The sequence below is a fragment of the Muntiacus reevesi genome, chromosome 6 (assembly GCF_963930625.1).
Source record: "Muntiacus reevesi chromosome 6, mMunRee1.1, whole genome shotgun sequence".
In the NCBI taxonomy this organism is placed as follows: Eukaryota; Metazoa; Chordata; class Mammalia; order Artiodactyla; family Cervidae; genus Muntiacus; species Muntiacus reevesi.
The window spans coordinates 67,946,021-67,969,547 of record NC_089254.1 but is presented as its reverse complement, the minus strand read 5'-3'; the positions used below and the strand labels follow the sequence as shown (position 1 = coordinate 67,969,547).

Genomic DNA, 23,527 nt, shown 5'->3' with positions numbered 1-23,527 from the left:
TCTTTTGATTTACAAATCAAGGCACTGAGAGTTTGTGCAACTCCCTGAGCATTGTGGAGATTTGAACTCAAGGTGCTGTAGCCATTTTTCATCTTATACCTCCAATGTGTTTAGTCAAAAGAAACACTGAGACTTTCTTCTAACACATCCTGTTTGGATTATATCAGTTAAAATGGTAAGATTTTTGAAACTGTGAACTATATAAGGTATTTGGATCTCTAGAAATAATGTCACTTGCTATTGCTATTATTTGTGAACATCCACGTAAATAAGTACAAGATTCAATAAATGAGAATGTTTTACCAGTCAGTCATGGTCTATAGAGGGAGGCTTCCCTGGTGGCTCAGATAGTAAAGAATCTGCCTGCAATGCAGGAGATCCCAGTTTGGTCCTGGGTCGGGAAGATCCCCTGGAGAAGGGAATGACAACCCACTCCAATATTCTTGCCTGGAGGGGTCAGGAAGATCCCCTGGAGAAGGGAATGACAACCCACTCCAATATTCTTGCCTGGAGAATTCCATGAACAGAGGAGCCTGGCAGGCTACAGTCCATGGGGTTGCATAAAGTTGGACATGACTAAACATGCACACATGGATGGTCTATAGAAATATACTCATAATAAAGTGAATGAAATTGCTGCTCTCTTCTATGTATCCAGAATGTATTTTTATCCATTTCTAGAGGTGAGTAGTCTTTTCTGTGCCCAACTTATTTTCTAGATGCTTAGCAAAGTTGCTTTCATAGAACTGACCCTAAAATCTGTTGGGAGAGATTATCTTAAGTGTACATTTCTTTCAACTGCCTTAGTCAGAACCTGTAGGGACCAATTTCTGGATAAAATAGATCTCTGTTCAGTGGAACAGTGATTCAGCTGCTGATCAATTGCTCATTGTTTCCAACTCTTGCGTGTTACCTTAACTCTGCATAGACCCGTATCTCTTAAACATCTTTCTCATCAAGTCATAGCTGTCAATATCATCCCAAGCTTAGTGTGTAAGTAATATTTATGACAGAATGTTTAGTTTATCAAATACATGTTATCTACTATATGCTTGGCTTTGTGCTCATTTATATGAAATGTGTTTATGTAAAAAATCATTTAAAATGAAAAAGAAAAAATATACTTACTTAGAATGGTAAGCCTCACATGCCACCTTCTGTAGAAAGTATAGCTTCAAGTATCCACCAGATATTCGCCAAACCTGGAATAGTAGTTTCCATCCAGCAAGTTGAAGGCAGGAGGGGGTTACATTAGCAGAGAAGGGCTGTAGAGCACATAGGCCAATGCTATCATCAGTCCCATTAGAGGGGGAAGGGGTGCAGTGAAGAAAAGGAAGGGAGAGTGATAAGCCCAGGGATAGTAAAGTTAGAGAAAATTTTTTTCTTATTTGACTAAGTCTCTAAGATTTAAATAAAATAAGGGAAGGTAAGTGGCACAAAAACCCCAACCACCAATAAAGGAAATTAGGTGAGTTATAGGGAATACTTGGGCCCCAAGTGGAACTTGAAATTTTAAGTATTTATGGGTAGAAGATTCACTGCTCACCATCCTCCACTCCTCACCTCCTATCCCCCACTCCGTCTCTCCCCACCATTAGCTAATTTTTGTAGGTATTTCAGTAGGAACTAGTGACAAATGAGTGCCCCAAACAGCAGATGTTGCAGTTACACCATGAGATTAAACATGGAGAGTCTCCTTCTTTCAGTTCTGTTGAGACCACAACACAATAAATGAGGTACATATTCAGAGAAAGAGGAGAATGACTGTCTTCCTGTTTCTATAATGTTAGGCTTGTAGGCAGTGTGCTTTCTGGGTAATGCCTCATGTCTTAAAAACAACACACAAAAAAACTGCTTGGGGCTATTGTGTCATCAGAAAATTATACTTACACTGTGTAATATGTGATTATTGAAAGCTCTCATGGCCATGAGCAGAGCCCTGGCTTGTTTATAGCACCTTTATTTTCTTATATTTGTCACAATTTACTCTCATATGGAAGTGCATTTTTTATAAAGGTAGCCATACTATTTCATCCACAAGAAGGCTTTATCAGTAGAGCTATAATTGGTGAGTGGACCTCTAAAATTACTCATACATAGAACTATTGCATTAGTGTAGCCAGAATGCAAACCCACTCACCCGGAAAACGGAAATTACTTGGGGCGGAAAAGTCCTCCTGCTGTGGTAAGGATGAACCTTTTTCTCATTTCAGCTTTCTTTCCCATTTAGCTTTAGTCCCATATCTCTGAAAAGCTCTGTTAATTTATTTTTAAATCACCAAAATATAATGACTTTAGGTACTTGTCCCAGAGTACCAATCTCATAAAATTTCCATATATATATGTACATTTTGTGGTCAACAGCCAAATGCAAACTTTAGTTACGGGCAATCTATGATGCCACAAGGTGAAATTTCTCTCCTCGTTGATTAAGGAGTCAAGCCCTTTTCTCCTTTTGTTACAGTGGGTAGAAGAAATAAGAGCAGCTCAGTTTAAGCCACAAGAGTTCCTTTATTAATCTTTTTTTAATTATTATTATTTTTATAAATTTGTTGGAGCATAGTTGATTTATAATGTTGTGTTAGAATTCAGCAAAGTGAATCAGTTATACATATACATATGTCCACTCCTTTTTTTAGATTCTTTTCCCATTTAGGCCATTACAGACTACTGAGTAGAGTTCCCTGTGCTATACAGCAGGTTCTTCTTAGTTATCTATTTTATGTATAGTAGTGTGTATATGTCATCTCAATCTTTCAATTTATCCTTCCTCCCACTTAGCAACTGGTATCCATGTTTGTTTTCTATATCTGTTCTACATCTATGTTTCTGTTTTGTAAATAAGTTCATTTGTACTCAATTTTAAGATTCCACATATAAGCAATATCAAATGTAGCATTTCTCTTTCTGACTTATTTCACTCTGTATAACAGTCCCATCCACATATCTGCAAATGGTATAATTTCCTTCCTTTTTATGGCTGAGTAATATTCCGCTGTATATATGTACCACATCTTCTTTGTCCATAACTCTTCAATGGGCATTTAGATTGCTTCCATGTCCTGGGTATTGTGAATAGTGCTACAGTGCACTTTGGAATGAATACATCATTTTGAATTATGGTTTTCTCTGGGTAGGTACCCAGGACTGGGATTGCTGGGTCATGGGTAGTTCTAGTCTTAGTTTTTAAGAAACCTCCATACTGTTCTCAATAAATTTACATTCCCACCAACAGTGTAAGAAGATTCTCTGTTCTCCACACCCTCTCTAGAATTTACTGTTTGTAGATTTTTTGATGATGACGATTGTGACTAGTGTGAGGTAATAACCTCATTTTAGTTTTAACTTGCATTTCTCTAATAATTAGTGTTGTTGAGCATCTTTTCATGTGCCTTTCGGCCGTAAGAATGTCTTCTTTGGATAAATGTGTATTTAGATCTTCCACCCATTTTTTGATTGGGTTGTTTTTTTGATATTGAGCTGCATGAGTTATTTGTGTATTTTAGAAATTAATTCTCTGTCTGTTGCCTCATTTGCAAATATTTTCTTCCATTCTGAGAGTTGTCTTGTTTTTAGTTTTCTTTGCTCTGCAAAAGTTTTTAAGTTTAATTAGATCCCATTTGTTCATTTTTGTTTATATTTTCTTTACTCTAGGAGGCAGATAAAAAAAGATCTTGCTGTGATTTATGTCAAAAAGTGTTCTGTCTGTGTTTTCCTCTAAGAGGTTTATGATGTCTGGCCTTACATTTAGGTCTTTGATCCATATGAAGCTTATTTTTGTGTATGGTGTTAGAGAGTATTCTAATGTGAGACCTGGGACCTGCCTGAGATATGGCAGACAAAGGCTTTAATGCCATAGTCTCCTGGGAGAAACACAGGCCTTTGATAAGAAACTAACTCTCTCCCTTACATGTCTATCTTTTGTCTTATATATTGGGTGTAAATAAAAAGCTGCTTAAATCAAATTCCAGTTTTTAGTTTGATTATTGTTACTTATTTTTCCTTATATTTTAATTTTTTGGTAAATCTAAAAGCAATATATATGTGCTACACACTAGAATAAATCAAAGATAATTTGAATTCATCCACACTCCTTTAAGCTAAGTATAATAAATTTCCTCTTTCATGATCAAACAAAAATACAAGCATAGGGTGATTTTTCTCTCCAAATTAAACTGTGGTGTGTATATATACACATATATATGTATAATATGTATATGAAATATGTTACAGTGTTGTGATTACATATCACAAGACCACAGCATATTTCATTTATCAATATTACATGTATATTCTCTAGCTATAGCTATGCCTTATTAAAAAGTAGCTGACTATGTTCTATACTGTGTATAGAAATTTAGTCCCCCATTTCTCTTTACTGGATATTCAGTTTTCATTCTTTTGCCAATATAGTGTTGCAGTTAACATTCTTATGCATAAATTCTTAAATTTCCTTATATTTCTTTCCTTCTCTTAGGTTCAAAAAAATGGGCTTGCTGAATCAGAAAGAATGAATACTTTCTTGTTCAGTTGCTAAGTCGCATCTGACTCTCTGCAACCCAATGGACTACAGCATTCCAGGCTCCCCTACTCTTCACTAAGTCCCAGGATTTGCTCAAACTCATGTTCATTGAGTCAATGATGCCATCCAACCATCTTATCCTCTATCCCCACTTCTCCTCCTGCCCTCAGTCTTTCCCAGCATCAGGGTCTTTTCCAGTGAGTCTGCTCTTTGCATCAGGTGGCCAAAGTATTGAAGCTTCAGCTTCAGCATCAGTCCTTCCAATGAATATTCATAGTTGATTTCCTTTAGGATTGACTGGTTTGATCTCCTTGCTGTCCAAGATACTCTCAAGGGTCTTCTCCAGCACAGTTTGAATGGATCAGTTCTCCAGCACTCAACCTTCTTTATGGTCCAACTCTCACATCTGTACTTGGCTGCTAAAGAAACCATTGCTTTGACTAGATGAACCTTTGTTGGCAAAGTAAGTCTCTACTTTTTAATGTGCTGTCAAGGTTTATCATAGCTTTTCTTCCAAGAAGGAAGCGTTTTATTTCATGGCTACGGTGGCTGTCCACAGTGATTTTGGAGCCCAAGAAAATAAAATTTGTCACTGTTTCCACTTTTTCCCCATCTATTTGCCTGAAATGATGAGACCAGATGCCATGATATTAGTTTTTTGAATGCTGAATTTTAAGCCAGCTTTTTACTCTCCTCTTTCACCCTCATCAAGAGGCTCTTTAGTTCCTCTTCACTTTCTGCCATTAAGGTAGTGTCATCTGCATATCTGAGGTTGTTGATGTTTCTCCTGGCAATCTTGATCCCAACTTGAGCTTCACTCAGCCCAGCATTTCTCATGATATGCTCTGTATAAATTAAATAAGCAGGGTGAATATATATAGCCTTGACGTACTCATTTCCCAACTTTGAACCAGTCTGTTGTCCCATGTTCGGTTCTAACTGTTGCTTCTTGTCCTGCATACAGACTTCTCAGGAGACAGGCAAGGAGGTCTGGTGGTCTTATCTCTAAAATTTTTCAGTTTGTTGTAATCCACACAGTAAAAGGTTTTAGCATAGTCAATGAAGCAGAAGTAGATTTTTTTTTTTAATTCCCTTGCTTTTTCTATGATCTAATAGATGTTGGCAATTTGATCTCCGGTTGCTCTGGCTTTTCTAAATCTAGCTTGTATATCTGAAAGTTCTCAGTTTGCATGCTGTTGAAGCCTAACTTGAAGGATTTTTAGCATAATCTTACTAGCATGTAAAATGAGTGCAGTAGTTTGAACATTCTTTGGCATGGATATTTTAAATATTAGTCAGTACTTTGCAGGGCTCCCCTGGTCCTCAGATGGTAAGGAATCTGCCTACAATTCAGGGAACCCAGGTTTAACCCCTGGGTCAGGAAGATCCCAAGGAGACGGGAATGGCTACCCACTCTAGTATTCTTACCTGGAAAATTCCATGGACAGAGGATCATGGCGGGCTGTAGTCCCTATGGTCTCAAAGAGTCAGTGGGCATGATGGAGCAACTAACATTTTCACTTTTTCACCTCAAATATCTTGCAGTTCCATCCCAAAACATTATAAAAATTCAACTTCAGCTAGCAAGCTATGAAAGTATTTGAGTTTCCACATTCTAGAAGTCATTGAATTGTATTACTCTTTTAATTTTTATCCATGTCTGGGCAGGGAATATATCCAATGAGATTAGGATATCTTTAAAACACAACGAGGCTTTCAGAGACTTATGCTATTCTGCCAAACAGTCACTTAAGCTGGTTAGAAGGATGTCACACTAACAAAATTGGGACAAATTAAGCATCAAAAAGAGTAACAGTTGTATTGAATTGAAATGTTTCATATAACGTACATATATATGTATATCTTCTTCAATTCCTTCATCAAAAGGCTATCAGGAACACCTGTAATTGAACAAATTGAATTAATTTTTCTCACTCATTGCAGAAGGGAAGAGCATATACCATGGGGAAGCAAGGTGTGAGGGGGCAGTGAAGGAGGCACCTCAGGAAGGAGAAAGAACCTGCTATGGACTTCTGGCTTTGGGTAGGTAATTTGGGGGCCGGTCTAAGGATATTTGTTCTCGATTGGGTGTTGTCAGAAAGCAGAGGCAATGCTATAATTGAATATCTCATAAATTTTATGTACAGGGAGGGCAGAAAAGCAAAGATAAAAGTTGAAATGGCTCAAGAAGCAGAAGTCACTCATACCAGCTGCCAGAGAGGAGTGTTTGGTATTTCATGGATTACATGGAGATTTTGAAGTGGATGTTCTGTGAGATTGTTTACTTCCAAGAGGAGAACAGCATGGCTCTGCTGTGAGCATTAGGTCCATCTGTAATGACATGAGGCCTGGCTATGGTTTTTGGGTTATTCTCGGATATCAGGGGCTGCTTGATTTCCAGGTAAATAGGTAAACAGAGAGCTAGGTGGATACAGAAAAAGAGAAAGCCATCTTTTTTAAAGTAAGAAAGAAAAGAGGAACCTCATGAGTCATCCCTGGAGGTAGTTATTAGACCCACTTCTTCCTCTGTAAACTGCTGATAAAGCAGGAGGAATTAGTGAGTTTTCCTGCCTTTTTGGTATAAATTCTCTACAGATTTCCCCCACTATCCAAAAGCAGAGCATTCCCTTGAAACTTTTCCTAAGCTGAAATGGCATAATGTGGAGAAGCAATTACCTAAGGATACATCTTGCTAATGAGTGCACAAAATAAATCAAGATCAAGCTCAGGTGCTCACACACACAGTTAAAGCTAAAGTGTGGCCTAATGATGAGATACTGACTGTGGTTCTAAGAGAAGGAGCTTGGCGGTGCCGGTTTCCCTGCCCAGGGTGTGTGCTGCCTCTGTAACCACTGGCTGTGAAACACACTAAATGTGTTTTCATTTTTCACTTTTTCCCTAAAGGCAAAAATCCTCTTCAGATCTCTTTCTATTAGTCAAAACAGGTACCATTATAGATCTATTATAAAAGTGAAGTGGCTTAAAGTGAATTTTCAAAAAGCAGGAGATACCTGTATAGGGATCACATTAATAAAGAGGGACAGGTCTTAGAGAATTCCAGGTAATAAATGTTGTACAAATAATAAAAATTTTGCCATTTTTCAACCCATGATGAAAAAATTCATTCAGGTTAAGATTATCAGTAGATGCCAAAGCAACTGGGGAGAAGGTGAATAGAGAACTGTATGTTTAAATGTTGCCAGAATATCACTTCACAAATAACATACTGATCACAGCTGGGAAACACAGCTTTACAGTATAGGATGAGGTTATTGCCACCTTGACCCAATGCATAATCCTAGAACCAGTAATAGTGGATACCAGACATTATCTGCCCCCCCTGCCCGTATGGTGGGTGTGACCCCAGTGAAATCTTCCTGCCCAATACTTAGCCTAAATCTAATCAAACCTTTAGATCTAATTTCAGTTTACAGAGAACACAGGGACAATAAGGAAAGCTATAAGGAAATAAGCCAGGAGGTGGGACATTCTGTGATTCAACTGGCCAGTCTCTCCAGCAGATCACTACCATGGAAAAAAGGTGTGGGGATACCACTGAGGATTAAAAGAGATTCAAGAGACATAATGAGCAGATGAAATAAGTGATTTTTATTGGGTCACACTTTGGATGAATCAGTTGTAAAAGATACTTTAGGGTCAGTTGAAGAAATTAGGCTGGGTATTAGATAATATGAAAGAACTACTGTTTTTTTCTGCTAGTTGAAACAGTATTGTGGTTATTTAAGGAAATAAGATATGATAGAAACTACAATAAATTAATTTATTAATTTGAGAAGTATAGTATACCTCTTCATGTTTTCAGAACTTGTATTATATCTCTCAATAAAATTTTATAATTTTTTTACACATATGTTAAAACTTTCTTTTTCAACTTACATAGATAACCGTTACTATGGGGAATAAATCACTCTCTCATCCTCACTTTTTCATAATCTAGTTTAGCATTTCTAAGGCCGACAATTGCTGTGGGCTTAATATATCAACTCACAATTCTTTCTTGTCTATGCTTTTGTAAGCATTAAGATAAGTCCAAGCATGAAAATGGAAGTAGGGTATAGATGAATGAGGAAGTAAAACACCTTGAAGAGAGATGTCATTAATAGCATTTTGATATATTAATAGAGAAATGAAAGTTCCATCCTGACAGATAAGAAGGAAAGCTATGCAGTAGAAGAAAAGAAAAACAAAGCTGAGCTTCCAAGTTAATTTGGGAAGGAAAGAAAACAAAGAAATAACCCCTGAATCAAAAATAAGGTAAAATTACATATTTTCTAGAAAGAGGTAAAGTATAAACAGCTCATAGAAAAGACTATTAGCACAGATACATTTCTAGTCTAAGGAAATTTTAGAGTTCCAAAATTTTTAGAAAAAAATAAGGAAATTAAAGAGTTTTTCAACCATAAAAAGTTAGAAAAAGAAAAATCAAATTAAACAGAAGAAACTAGAATATGGTAAATGATAAAGATAAAAGCAGAAATCAACAAAATAGAAAACAAAAATGGTAAAAAGGAAAAGTAAAACCAAAAGTTGGTTCTATGGGAAAAATAATAAAATAATCTTCTGACAAGTCTGATTGAGGATAAAAAGAACAAACACTATGTGAGAAATGAGAACATGAGACAGAATCCTGGATGCTGAAGAGATTAAATAAATTAAAAGATAATAGTATGTGTAAGTGTAAGGTAATAAATTTAAAAATCTAAGGTAAACAATTTTTTAGTTAAAAAAGTCTACTAGAAGTGATTGAAGAAGCAATACAAAATGTGAACAGACCAATAGTGATGGGAACAATGCAATATTTATTTTTTTTTAAATTGAAACTAGAAGGTTTTTATAGCTGAGCTCTATCTAATCTTTAAGGGAAAACCATTTCAATATTTAATTAAAGCATTCCAGACCACAGGACTCTAGCAAAATCTTAATATTAAAATCTTTAAAAGATAGAGCATAAATATGGAAACAGAACTATCTCATTTATGAATAAAACTATGGGATTTCAAAATAGAATATTATCATATCAAAGAATAGTAATTATGATAAAATAGAATTTATTATAGAATGTAAGGATGATACTGTATTAAGAAATCAGTAAAATAAAAACTCCTTGATTAATAGATGCTAAAAAGATATTTGGGTCATTTCAAGAACCATCCTTTGTTTTTAAAAAAAGTAAAAAAGAATAAAAGAAATATACAGTTCTTAAAATTGAAGAAGACTGTACCAAAAAAAACAAAAAAGGAAGCAAATGTTTTATTAAATGAGGGAATTTCAAATCAAGAATAGGAGAGATCTTTGCTACCACTACTATTATTGAATATTATTTTTGGAATTTTAATGAAAGCAATAAGACAAGAAACAGAAATTATCAGTAAACAGGAAAATCTGAAAATTACGTTTTCATCATTAATATGATTATTTACTGAGAAAACTATCAGAAAGCCAAAATCTGTTTAAATTAATGACATAATTTAGAAATTGGATATAATAATAAATTGCTGTTTTAAAATCCATAGTATTGTCTGCCCCAGAAATGATAATTAGAAATGAAAAGGCGAGGGTTTGAGACAAATGCTATGGTTCTCCTTTCCTTCTAGTCTCCCTCCTTCTCTCCCTTTCCAGTTCTATCAAAGTATATGGACTTGCAAATAGGATTAGCTGTTACCTGTCTCTTGTTTGTTTGTTTTTTCCAATGGAGAGAGCATATAATTTGAGAGTACAGATAGAAAAGCAAACTATCTGTTTTTAAACCCAGGCTTTGCCTTTTGCCAGCTCTGGGAACCTGGAGGGTACTATTTGGAGATATTTATCTAGATTTTCTTTTGTGCATTTATATGTGTAAGTATATGTTTATGTTGTCTTCACTTCACCCTTGCTGTCCTTTAGAGATAGATATTCAGAAATGCAGAGATTTAATTTGTTCAACTGTGTTTATGGAGCACCTATCTGTGTACAGGTGCCAATTTAGGTGCTAAAGATATGGCAATAAATAAGACAGACAAGGTCCCTGCTCTCCTTAAGCTGGTATTCTAGTGGAGGCAAGTGAGTGAAAGTCCCTCAGTTGTGTCTGACTCTCTGCAACCCCATGGATTATACAGTCCATGGAATTCTCCAGGCCAGAACACTGGAGTGGAAAGCCATTCCCTTCTCCAGGGGATCTTCCCAACCCAGGGATCAAACCCAGCTCTCCTACATTGCGAGCTGATTCTTTACCAGCTGAGTCACCAGGAAAGCCTACCAGGGAAGTCACCAGGGAAGAGGAGGAAAAATAGATGGTAAATAGCTAGATCACAGATAAGTAGATGGTGAATAGATACATAGATAGACACATAGAGTAACTAAATAAGAAAACCATCAGATAGTGATAAATGTTATACAAAGAATTGAAATATTGTGATAATGTTCCAGTTATCTATTACATGTGTATAACAATCTTTTATAAAGCTTAGTGGCTTAATAAAACCACCATTTTATTATCTAATAATCTCGTGGGTGAGAAATTCAGGGAGGGCTCGGTTGAGTGTCTTCTCCACGTGGGGTTGTCTGGGTGGTATTCAGCTGATGGTTGGTCTTATACAGATATGTGGTGCCTGCGGGGGCTGGCTGGGAGGCTAGGACTGTTGACTAGAGAGCCTAAACATAGCCTGCCCCTTATGGCAGTGTCCAAGGAAGCCAGGCTTCTTAAGTGGCAGCTCAGGGCTCCAGGCAGGGATGTTCTTTAAGTTCCGGCCATGGCAGAAAAGGAAAGATGACCTCATCAGAAGTAGGTTACCTTTATTCAGGCAAGGAGGGGCGACAGTCGGCCTAACAACCAGGCTGAGCACCGAGAGGGATCATGGAGGCTCCATATTTATAGGGAGGTTTGTGGAAGCGATAAGGAAGCTGATAAGGGATAATCAGGCGGGATATTTTGAGTATTCTTTAGTTGAGATGGCATTTGTAGTTGGGCAGGGGGTGATAAGTCTTCTGGGCAGGTGTAGGGGGTGGAAGGTTTTTGGACAGGGGGTGGTAAGTCCCAGATAGATGCAACTGGCAGAGCTAAAGTTCTATTTTGTTTTCTCTGCAGTTAGATGATTCAGCAAGGGCCTTTGAGACTGTTGTTTTCTTTCCTAGGCCCAAAAGACTCCTTCATGTTCCAAGAGGCCCAGGCAGATGTTGCAAGGAAACTAGCTTCAGAAGTCCTACAGTGTCGCTTTCACTGCATTCTATTGGTCAAGCAAGTCATTTAAGGCCAGTGCAGATTCCTGGGAAAGGATATTAGACCCTTCCTTTCAAAGTGAAAAATGACTTGAGTGATCAAGAAGGCTGACTGCAGAGGTAAAATTTAAGCTGAGAACTGAATATTAAGAAGTATTGGACCCTGAAGGTACAAAGAGAAAGCTTATAGTCCTGTCAGAGGGAATAAAGAGCAAGAGTATGCTGTGCATGAGAAACCAGAAGTGACTGGGAGGGTGATGAGCAAGGCAGTGTATGAGACAAGTATGAGATAAGTCAGCAAAGCTACAGGGGATCAGGTTATGTAAGATTTTGTAAGCCTGGCTGAGAAGTTTGGATTTTGTTCTAAATGCTTCTTATTCCAAGAATCTATAGTACTAAAGGGTTTTTAAGCAAAGGCCAATCAAATCCATAGATTATCTACATAGGTGCTGGTCAGGGAACCTGAGGCAAGAGCAGAAGCAGGGCGGTTAGCAGGAATTTGCAATAGTACAAGAAGGGAATGAGCATTGTGGCTGTGGGAAAGGACATATTCAAGATTGGTTTGGGAGGCATTATTGATGAATTACATGATTGGAATGTAGTAAAGTCAAAGATTCAAAAAAATCCCTACCCTGAAAACAGTTTTAAGGAATCTAAGAGCAGAAAACTTCTCAGCTGTATCTTCTTAATTTCTCTCCTTCTTTACTCCATACAATCCATCACCAAGTCCTGTTCATTCTACCTTCCAAACATATTCCCAGTCCTACTGCTTCTCATCACTTCCACCACTAGGTGCAGCTTCCAGCAACCTGGGTTATTGTAACTACCTCCTAAGAGGTCTCCTGCCTCTACTCTTGTTCCACCTTGTGAATTTCCTTGAAGCAGTCAGCATGATCTTTTACAAATGTAAATCATATCTCAGGTCTCAAAACTTTCCAATCATTTAGAAAACTTCCTATCATTTAGAATACAATGTAAAGTACTCACCATGGCCGGTAGGGTCCTTCTCCATTCAGCCCCTGGGTCTGTTAGCCTCACCCCCACTCTTCTCCTTGTCACTCTGCTAACACTGGCTGTACTATTTGGATCATAGGGAGAATACAGCTGCCTCAGAGCCTTTGCACTTCCTGCCCTCTCTGCCTGGAATGCTTTTTTGAGTTATTCACCTGGTCCCCAACTTCATTCAAATATCTCATCTCCAGAGACACCTACTCTGACCTAAGTTCCTCACCCCCTCACTATCTCCCTCCTTAACCCTCTTTTATAAATCTTTATTGAATAAATTACCCAGCTGAAATTACGTTTAATTTGTTTATCTGTTAAATGTGTATCTGTTATTTATTTAGTATACATCTTGTCTATTGGCATGTAAATTCCACAAGGAAAGCAGGCTGACTCTCTGGCTCATTGGTATATACTCTGGGCCCAGAACTGTGCCTGGTATAGAGACATTTGTAGAAATGAATAGAAGAATAAATGTTAGCTATTATCATTGTTAATATTATTATGAGTCACTTGCCATATACTCTCTTTTTTTCCCTTCTAAATACCTTCTTTTCATACCCATTGCTATCACCTGAATCCAGACCTCTCTCACTCCACACGTGACAACCACTGAAGCCTTCTTCCTGGGCTTCAGAAATCTAGTTACTCTCCTTCTCCAGGCATCTGCCATGTGACTGCCTGGTCACTCTTTCTGAAACACTGCCTAATTATTTCAAATCTCCTTTCTAACAGCCTGAGTCTAATCACAGTATAGTCTTGGAGTCATTTCCCTCATAGTTGGTCTCTCTCAATCTTCTTTTCCAGCTGCATTTCCCATTACTTCCTCATATGAACCCTTGCACCCGGACAGACTGTTACACTTGCTTGTCTGTTAGTCGACTTTCACCATTTGGCCCATCTATCCCAAACCTCCCCTGCTATTCAAAGTCAAGCTCAAATCTCACATTCTTGGCGACTGTCCCAGAAGCAAGCACACACTCTTCTATATATAGTCTTACATTTATTTCCCTATTTGAACCTTGTATTGGCTCAGTCTTTTTATTATACTGACTGTACACTTTGTGTATGAATGTATAGGTATTCTCAGTCCTGTCTTCACAGGTATAGAGCCGGTATGTCCAATCTGTATACTTTAGCTTTAAGTTTTAGTCATGTCCACTTTAGCTTAAGATTCTCAGTTATATTCCTGCCGTGTCTCTTATTATGTGTACTTGGACATATTCTATAATCTCTCCAAGTTTCTGTTTCCATTTCAGTAAAATGGGGATAATAGTCTCTTTCCCATAGTGCTGTCATTAGAATTAGATGAGTTCAAATGCGGTGATTAATACACAGTGGGCCCCAATTAATTGTTATTTCTTTTTGTGTTTCCCACAGTGCCACTTCATAGTATGGTTGATGGCTTTGTAAATAGGCAGGGAAATATCTGCAGTAGGCATTATATGACCCACTAGCCATGTGCTGCATATTTCATAAAGACTACCACTTCAAAATAAATATATATTCCTAGTGCCTTCCTATTCCTGTCTTGCTTTGGATATTATTGTTTTCACTTGATTGATGACACCTGAGTCCATCTGGGTGACTCTAAGCTCTCCCTAAATGTTCCCACTTCTGTGGGAGTACCAATCATGGTGTCTTTCCCACAGAGAGCATCTCAGTAATGCATGACGATGGGAATGAGGATAGGAATGACCACTTTTGCAACCAGATTTCTGGAAGGTAAATGATTCACGCAATGTGGTTCCAGAAATAAGCTTAGATACAAGGGAAATGTAGCTGCCAACATCAATATAACCCCATTTATACCCACAGATTAATGGTATCTGGAGCAATACAACTTAGGCTGAAATAATTTTTGCACATTGGTTTATGTAGTTCTTTTGTACTGTAGTTAGCAAGGTAATCCATCTAAATTTTAAAGCATGTTTTCCCCCCATCTTGTTCTAAATGTATTTTATAAGTTATATTCAGAGTAGAGGTCTTTGAACTTGTATTTATGATATAAACTGGTTTGGTAATCTCGTGAAACTCCTCCTTAGAAAAATGTTTTTAAATGCATAACAAGAAAAATTTCCATATTGAAAAACAGTAATGAAAGCTTTTAATGTTTTAATGTGATATAAAATATATGTGTGTATATATATATATTTATACTTAATGCATTAAGTAATGAAATCTAGCAGTGGGTCTAATAAAGTGGTGTATCTAGTAAACACCACACTTTTGAAGTTTCATTAGCACAGTGCTCTTTTGAAGTTTCTATATCAACTTTTATGTGATGTGAAACTTGTAATTTCTACTATTGTCAAAGTCAGAGGTACTGCTAACATGGCCATTGTCACTGCCCACCTTGATAAATGAAGGAAATGGCAAATTGAAGTTAAAGATTAGTGATGACAGAGATGTATTTTTCATTCAGGTTCATGTACATCCTGAATTCTGTCTACAAACCCCTTGTTAAGAACTCTTACTAGGATCTCCTAAGCCCTTTTTCAACTGAAATAGTAACAAAGGCAGCATGAGACTAAACTGTTCAGATGTATGGTTTCACAGGAGTCAGAGCATATCACACCTCCTAACTCCTCATCTCATGCCATGAAAAATTCTCAATAAAGATTAATGGGCCAGAGAGGAAGAGATAGAGCCACTCCATATTGAGGAGATGAGAAGAACGTTCTAGGAGACTCTGAGAGTCCTGAAGAGCTAAGTTGACTCCAAGCTTTCCCTGAAGCCTTGGCCATAGAGTACGCCCTCCTCCACCCACAAAGTTGGCCTGTTACACACTGAGCATTCAGTCTTTGGAGACACATTCTCTGGTCAATGCCTCAATCATCTGTCTTGTGCACTCCTCCTTCTCACATGGACCACCCACTAGAAGAAAGGGCTTGAACATCTCCCAGAGTAGTCAAAGTCCTACCTTTTTGACCAAAGTTGACTGAATAGAATTGATGTGATATAGGTAAAGATGCTTTCTGGAACCTGGTCCAATCTGCTGGACCTGGTCCAACCGGGCCAAAATAGAGTCTAAAGGGGACACTAATGACGATAGCTATTTTCAAATAGAAAATATCTGAAAATTAAATACAAACCCCACCCAGATGGGTGCCAAGTTATTTAGAAAAGTTATAGTAGTTGTAGTCAGCTGCATACTTGGATACCTCCAGCTTCAGTAACACTGCAGGATTTTGGACTGTTAAGCAAATCTAGGGAATAATTTACAGACTGAAGCTATGCTTGCAGGTGTAGGCCTGAAAAAGCCTTGTTGTTATCAAGAATGGAGGCTCTGGCTCCAAGACAGCTTCCTGGGCAGTGTTGGGCCAAGAGATAATGAAAAGCTGGCAGAAGATAGCATTTCAGTGGCTTGCCCTCTCAGTCACTCTTGTGATCCCAGAGAAGCCACACCTATCTGAAGAGAGAATTGTAATTCTAGTAACAAAGATTGAACTTGTTCAGTCCTTTAAGGGAAAAGTGACATAGGGGCAGTGAGAAATGTAGTTTATTACACAGGTCCTAAAGTCCTCTCCCGGAGAAGGCAATGGCACCCCACTCCAGTACTCTTGCCTGGAAAATCCCATGGATGGAGGAGACTGGTAGGCTGCAGTCCATGGGATCGCTAGGAGTTGGACACAACTGAGTGACTTCCCTTTCACTTTTCACTTTCATGCATTGGAGAAGGAAATGGCAACCCACTCCAGTGTTCTTGCCTGGCGAATCCCAGGGACGGTGGAGCTTGTGGGCTGCCATCTACGGGGTTGCACAGAGTCGGACACAACTGAAGCGACTTAGCTGCAGCAGCAGCAAAGTCCTCTCCACTCTCCCTAAGTGCTAGGAGGTCCTAAGAGTTTGCTGGGGGAGAGAAGAAGATAAGGTTGATGACAGCATGGTGAAGCCTTCTCACTGGTCCCAGCCTCTTTGAGTCCTCATGGAAACATGTGTGAAATTTTGGCTTAACAGTAGACATTTGAGACCCTACTTAAGAGAGGAAAACAGAAGACTGAAGCTCAACTCCTCCATTTTGTATATGGGATACTAGGACTCAGAGGTAAAGTGATTTGACTTAGATGTGACATTTTAGGGCAAATAATACAAGACTAAACTGAAGGTTTTCTGATCTCTGATCATTGTGCTCTTTCCGTTATTTAGAAAAAAGTCTGAGCAAACCACAACCACTGTTTACGCCTTGGCCTTCATTGCTCAACCTCAGCAGCAGTAATGAAGGATGAAGATCAACCTGGAGCAGATTGGACCAGGTTCCAGAAAGCATAGACCTAATAGGTACACATTGTAAATTAGCTCATTCAAAACCCATTTGCATACCTTGTCTTCCTATACTATAAAGCTGGAAAGTTAAAACTTTCCTTCCCAGACTCCCTTGAAACTAGAAGAAACCATGTGAGATCTGGGGAGTAAGACATAAGCTCAAGTCAGCTGGTTCTGTCTCTTCTGCTGCTTCTTTCTCTCTGACTAGAATATGAGCTTGATACTAGAGGGGTATCCATCATTCTCAGGATGCTGGGGCAAGCCCCTTGATGATATTTCAAGGTGATGTACTAGCCCTGATTTGCTTAAACCCAGACTTCTTCTCACTGGGATAAAGAAATCCCTTCCTTTAGGGAGTAAGTCCATACTCATTAGATTTTATGGTACTTGTGTCGAGCATAACCCTAACTTGTATCTCAGTCTGTGAATCAAAACTGGACTCAAGGATGGCAAATATAGACTAAAACAGATTTTAGCAGGGTAAATCCATGTGCCAACTGAGTTTAATGTTGAATGGTATGTAATATTAGTTAGCAAAGAGATCCAATTAAGGTAAGAAAACTGTCTAGATATGAAATGCTGTTTGTATGAAGTGGTTCTGAAGGCATACAGTGTGACCTGTGGATATGTCTTTGTAGGCTAACTCTCCAGCATTAAATAATCAAGAAAGCATGATTCAAGGCCATCATTACTTATTTGGAGCCATCTATCCTTGTTCCTCTTGTAAAAATGAAATAAAATGGCCATCAGAAGGTGTGGGCAAGGAAATACTGAGGTGAAAACATGCCTGCAAACCAGACTGCTCTAAGGGTTGTCCCAGTGGGGCCTGAGCTAGCCTATGACCTGTTGGAATAAGAGGGGATAAAACACAGCCTTAGAATGAGATTAGAGAACTTTGGTTTCTTGTCCTAATTTCATCCCACTGGAGACAATTATCTTATGAGGTGATATTAGCTGTAGCATTAAAGTTTAAAGAATAATGTTCTCATGGGTAGACAGCTGTGGGTTTCTGAGTCAGAGAGAATTCTCTAATGGTTTGGTGAGAGCAGCTGAAGTTACATACAGTGTGTACTTCATTTATTCCTGAAGGGCTTCTTACTTAGTTGTGTATTAAACAACCTTCACCAGGGACTAACAAGTTAAAAAAAAAAAAAAAAAAAAAAGACAGAGTGAATTTGAATTGAAAAAGAGGCTTTGATCAACTAAAACAAATGTTTCCAAATGTAAAATCAACAACTATGTTAATTTCTCAAATTAAGAAAGGGGACAATTAAAAAAGATAAAATTAAGAATATCATGCAGTAACATTCCTTGGGAAGCTTGCAAACTGATCCATCCTTATGGTACTAAAATATATTTATAAAACCTAACCATTACTTCCCAATATTGCAAAACCCTCATATTTCTGTAAGGGGAAAAACAGGTATTTTAAAATTTGAACTCTAAAGTTTTTGAAAGTAAAAAGAACTTTCCTTGAACCAACACTTAACCAACTAGAACCAAGGGTACTCTGAAAAATACTTCTGATGAGCTCAGGTAACTCCTATCAGCTTAATTAAAAACAACAGGAATTCTCTAGCCTCATTTTGGGTTCATTCATTAAATATGCTCTGCCTTATGGCTGAGTTAATTTTCATTTCCCTGGGATTCCAGTCCTACTAAGGACCAAGCTTGTATTTTCACTTTGGAAAAAGTCCCTTTCATCCTGTCTCGAGGCAAGATGGAGGGACCAGAAATTTAAGTGGACACATTCATCAACCTAGCCTCAGGTGAGCCTCTGATCCACCACCACTCACAGAGGTAGGCCCTCTACTTCATCCATAAAAGTACATACCCTCTTTCAGAAAACATTCTGTCTCATTCATTACTGGTTGACACATCTTTGGAGAAGGAAATATGGCAAGAGGTATCAACATTTCAAATGCATGCTTTCTTTGACCAAGAAGTTCCATTTCTAGGAATCCAACAGTTGCATCTGCCTACATGGGCAAAAATGAATATCCAAAGTTACTCATTGATATATTTTTTGTAGTACAAGAAGATGGGGGGGGAAAGTAAATGTTCAGTAAGAAAAGACAAAGTAAATAAATTTTTTTCTTTAAAAAGATGGCAGTATGTCTGGAAGCAGAGTTGGGGCTAGTCTCTAGTTCAAACTCCTCACACCTAGATGGTGCAGCAGACGATTGAAAGAATCTAGGTCTTGATGACATAACTGAACTGCAGAATTAACTTTTAGTAGAGATGCCCTATCTTTTGGCTTCTGATTTTGTGAGATTATAAATTTTCATCATGATTTTAGACAACAGAACCTGATTTCTCTTACTTTCAGCAAAATCATCCCAAGAGGGTATCCTATGCAGAGGAAGGTTTGGGGAAAGGCCCTGAGATGATGCTCCTACAGGTAAGGTGGAGGGAGTTCCATGGCTCTGTATGCACTGTCAAACTTTGGGATATCAGCTGCTACCCCAACATCTTATATCTTTAATAATGGCCCACTGTTTCCCACATGACAATTTTCCATCACTTTAAATGAACCCATGGACGTAACTAGGTGAGGGGAAACACCTCACAGTTCAGTTCAGTTCAGTCTCTCAGTTGTGTCCGACTCTTTGCAACCCCATGAATCGCAGCACACCAGGCCACCCTGCCCATCACCAACTCCCAGAGTTCACTCAAACTCATGTCCATCGAGTCAGTGATGTCATCCAGCCATCTCATCCTCCATCGTCCCCTTCTCATCCTGCCCCCAATCCCTCCCAGCATCAGGGTCTTTTCCAATGAGTCAGCTCTTTGCATGAGGTGGCCAAAGTATTGGAGTTTAAGCTTCAGCATCAGTCCTTCCAATGAACACCCAGGACTGATCTCCTTTAGGATGAACTGGTTGAAACTCCTTGCAGTCCAAGGGACTCTCAAGAGTCTTCTCCAACACCACAGTTCAAAAGCATAAATTCTTCGGTGCTCAGCTTTCTTCACAGTCCAACTCTCACATCCATACATGACCACTGGAAAAACCAAGCCTTGACTAGACGGACCTTTGTTGGAAAAGTAATGTCTCTGCTTTTTTATATGCTTCCCTTCCAAGGAGTAAGCGTCTTTTAATTTCATGGCTGCAATCACCATCTGCAATGATTTTGGAGCCCAAAAAAATAAAGTCTGACACTGTTTCCACTGTTTCCCCATCTATTTCCCATGAAGTGATGGGACCAGATGCCATGATCTTAGTTTTCTGAATGTTGAGCTTTAAGCCAACTATTTCACTCTCCTCTTTCACTTTCATCAAGAGGTTTTTTTAGTTCCTCTTCACTTTCTGTCATAAGGGTGGTGTCAAATGCATATCTGAGGTTATTGATATTTCTCCCGGCAATCCTGATTCCAGCTTGTGCTTCTTCCAGCCCAGCATTTCTCATGATGTACTCTGCATATAAGTTAAATAAGCAGGGTGACAATATACAGCCTTGGTGTGCTCCTTTTCCTATTTGAAACCAGTCTGTTGTTCCATGTCCAGTTCTAACTGTTGCTTCCTGACCTGCATATAGGTTTCTCAAGAGGTGGGTCAGGTGGTCTGATACTCCCATCTCTTTCAGAATTTTCCACAGTTTATTGTGATCCACACAGTCAAAGACTTTGGCATAGTCAATAAAGCAGAAATAGATGTTTTTCTGGAACTCTCTTGCTCTTTCGATGATCCAGCAGATGTTGGCAATTTGATCTCTGGTTCCTCTGCCTTTTCTAAAACCAGCTTGAACATCTGGCAGTTCTTGGTTCAGCACATATTGCTGAAGCCTGGCTTGGAGAATTTTGAGCATTACTTTACTAACTTGTGAAATGAGTGCAATTGTGCGGTAGTTTGAGCATTCTTTGGGATTGCCTTTCTTTGGGATTGGAATGAAAACTGACCTTTTCCAGTCCTGTGGCCACTGCTGAGTTTTCCAAATTTGCTGGCATATTGAGTGCAGCACTTTCACAGCATCATCCTTCAGGATTTGAAATAGCTCAACTGGAATTCCATCACATCCACTAGCTTTGTTCGTAATGATGCTTTCTAAGACCCACTTGACTTCACATTCCAGGATGTCTGGCTCTAGGTGAGTGATCACACCATTGTGATTATCTGGGCCATGAAGGTCTTTTTTGTACAGTTCTGTGTATTCTTGCTACCTCTTCCTAATTTCTTCTGCTTCTATTAGGTCCATACCATTTCTATCCTCTATTGAACCCATCTTTGCATGAAATATTCCCTTGGTATCTCTAATTTTCTTGAAGAGATCTTTAGTCTTTCCCATTCTGTTGTTTTCCTCTATTTCTTTGCTTTGATCACCGAGGAAGGCTTTCTTATCTCTCCTTGCTATTCTTTGGAACTCTGCATTCAAATGGGAATATCTTTCCTTTTCTCCTTTGCTTTTCACTTCTCTTCCTTTCACAGCTATTTGTAAGGCCTCTTCAGACAACCATTTTGCCTTTTTGCCTTTCTTTTCCATGGGGATGGTCTTGATCCCTGTCTCCTGTACAATGTCACGAACCTCCGTCCATAGTTCATCAGGCACTCTGTCTATCAGATCTAGTCCCTTAAATCTATCTCTCACTTCCACCGTATAGTCATAAGGGATTTGATTTAGGTCACACCTGAATGGTCTAGTGGTTTTCCTTACTTTCTTCAAGTTAAGTCTGAATTTGGCAATAAGAATTTCATGATCTGAGCCACAGTCAGCTCCTGGTCTTGTTTTTGCTGACTGTATAGAGCTTCTCCATCTTTGGCTGCAAAGAATATAATCAATCTGATTTCAGTGTTGATCATCTGGTGATGTCCATGTGTAGAGTCTTCTCTTGTGTTGTTGGAAGAGGGTATTTGCTATGACCAGTGCGTTCTCTTGGCAAAACTCTATTAGCCTTTGCCCTGCTTCATTCCATACTCCAAGGCCAAATTTGCCTGTTACTCCAGGTGTTTCTTGACTTCCTACTTTTGTATTCCAGTCCCCTATAATGAAAAGGACATCTTTTTTGGGTGTTGGTCCTAAAAGGTCTTGTAGGTCTTCATAGAACCGTTCAACTTCACCTTCTTCAGCGTTACTGGTTGGGGCATAGGCTTGGATTACCATGATATTGAATGGTTTGCCTTGGAAATGAACAGAGGTCATTCTGTCATTTTTGAGATTGCATCCAAGTACTGCATTTTGAACTCTTTTGTTGACCATGATGGCTACTCCATTTCTTCTAAGGGATTCCTGCCCACAGTAGTAGATATAATAATCATCTGAGTTAAATTCACCCATTCCAGTCCATTTTAGTTCGCCGATTCCTAGAATGTCGACATTCACTCTTGCCATCTCCTGTTTGACCACGTCCAGTTTGCCTGGATTCATGGACCTAACATTCCAGGTTCCTATGTAATATTGCTCTTTACAACATCGGACCTTGCTTCTAACACCAGTCACATCTACAACTAGGTATTGTTTTTGCTTTGGCTCCATCCCTTCATTCTTTCTGGGGTTATTTCTCCACTGATCTCCAGTAGCATATTGGGTACCTACTGACTTGGGGAGTTCCTCTTTCAGTATCCTATTATTTTGCCTTCTCATACTGTTCATGTGGTTCTCAAGGCAAGAATACTGAAGGGGTTTGCCATTCCCTTATCCAGTGGACCACATTCTGTCAGACCTCTCCACCATGACCCATCCGTCTTGGGTGGCTCCACATGGCATGGCTTAGTTTCATTGAGTTAGACAAGGCTGTGGTCCTGTGATCCGATTGGCTAGTTTTCTGTGATTATGGTTTCAGTGTGCATGCCCTCTGATGCCCTCTCGCAACACCTACCACCTTACTTGGGTTTCTCTTAACTTGGACGTGGGGTATCTATTCATGGCTGCTCCAGCAAAGTGCAGCTGCTGGGCTTACCTTGGAGGAGGAGTATCTCCTCACGTCTGCCCCTCCTGACCTTGAGCATGGAGTAGCTCCTCTCGGCCCTCCTGCGACCGCGCAGCCACTGCTCCTTGGATGTGGGGTAGCTCTTCTCAGCCGCTGCCCCTGACCTTAGGCGTGGGGTAGCTCCTCTCACCTCACCTCACCTCACCTCACAGAGGCCTGCATTTCCCATCTCTGAGACTCAAGAGACCCAATATGTGGCAGCTAAATTCCTGACTTAGCATTGTTTCTGCTATGGTCCCACTCAGAGTTTTTACTTTTAGCTCTCAGGATCTGTTCCAGTTACTTCACTCAGAAAAGAATTTATTAAAGGGTAGACTCTTTGGGAATAAGTGCTAAAAAAAAATAGACTTTAGATGAAGCTTCAATAAACAACCCCTCAAATATCATCACAGAAACAGACCACCAAGAACACTGCTATCTTTGCCTCAGGCAGGAAATTGCTGAATCTGGAATCTTCCATCATGGCCATCTGCTCCAGGCCACTCTGTTCCTGTTCTGTTTGGGTCAGGAAGAGGATATTCACACTTGTTTTCTTCCCCACATAACTTAGTTCTTTCATAACTCAAGGCTGTTTAAAACTTTTATTATGTTTAATAATAT

General features: G+C 39.0%; 1 long non-coding RNA gene across 2 annotated transcripts in view; it reads left to right on the top strand.

The window, feature by feature from the left end:
* The first annotated feature begins 6,466 nt into the window (after positions 1-6,466).
* Positions 6,467-23,527, top strand: part of LOC136170700 (uncharacterized) — a 31,103-nt gene continuing 14,042 nt past the window's right edge. For both annotated transcript variants that reach the window (XR_010663665.1, XR_010663664.1), the window contains exons 1-2: positions 6,467-6,565; positions 19,335-19,406. This is a non-coding gene — a long non-coding RNA (uncharacterized lncRNA). The remainder of the gene's footprint in view (positions 6,566-19,334; positions 19,407-23,527) is intronic.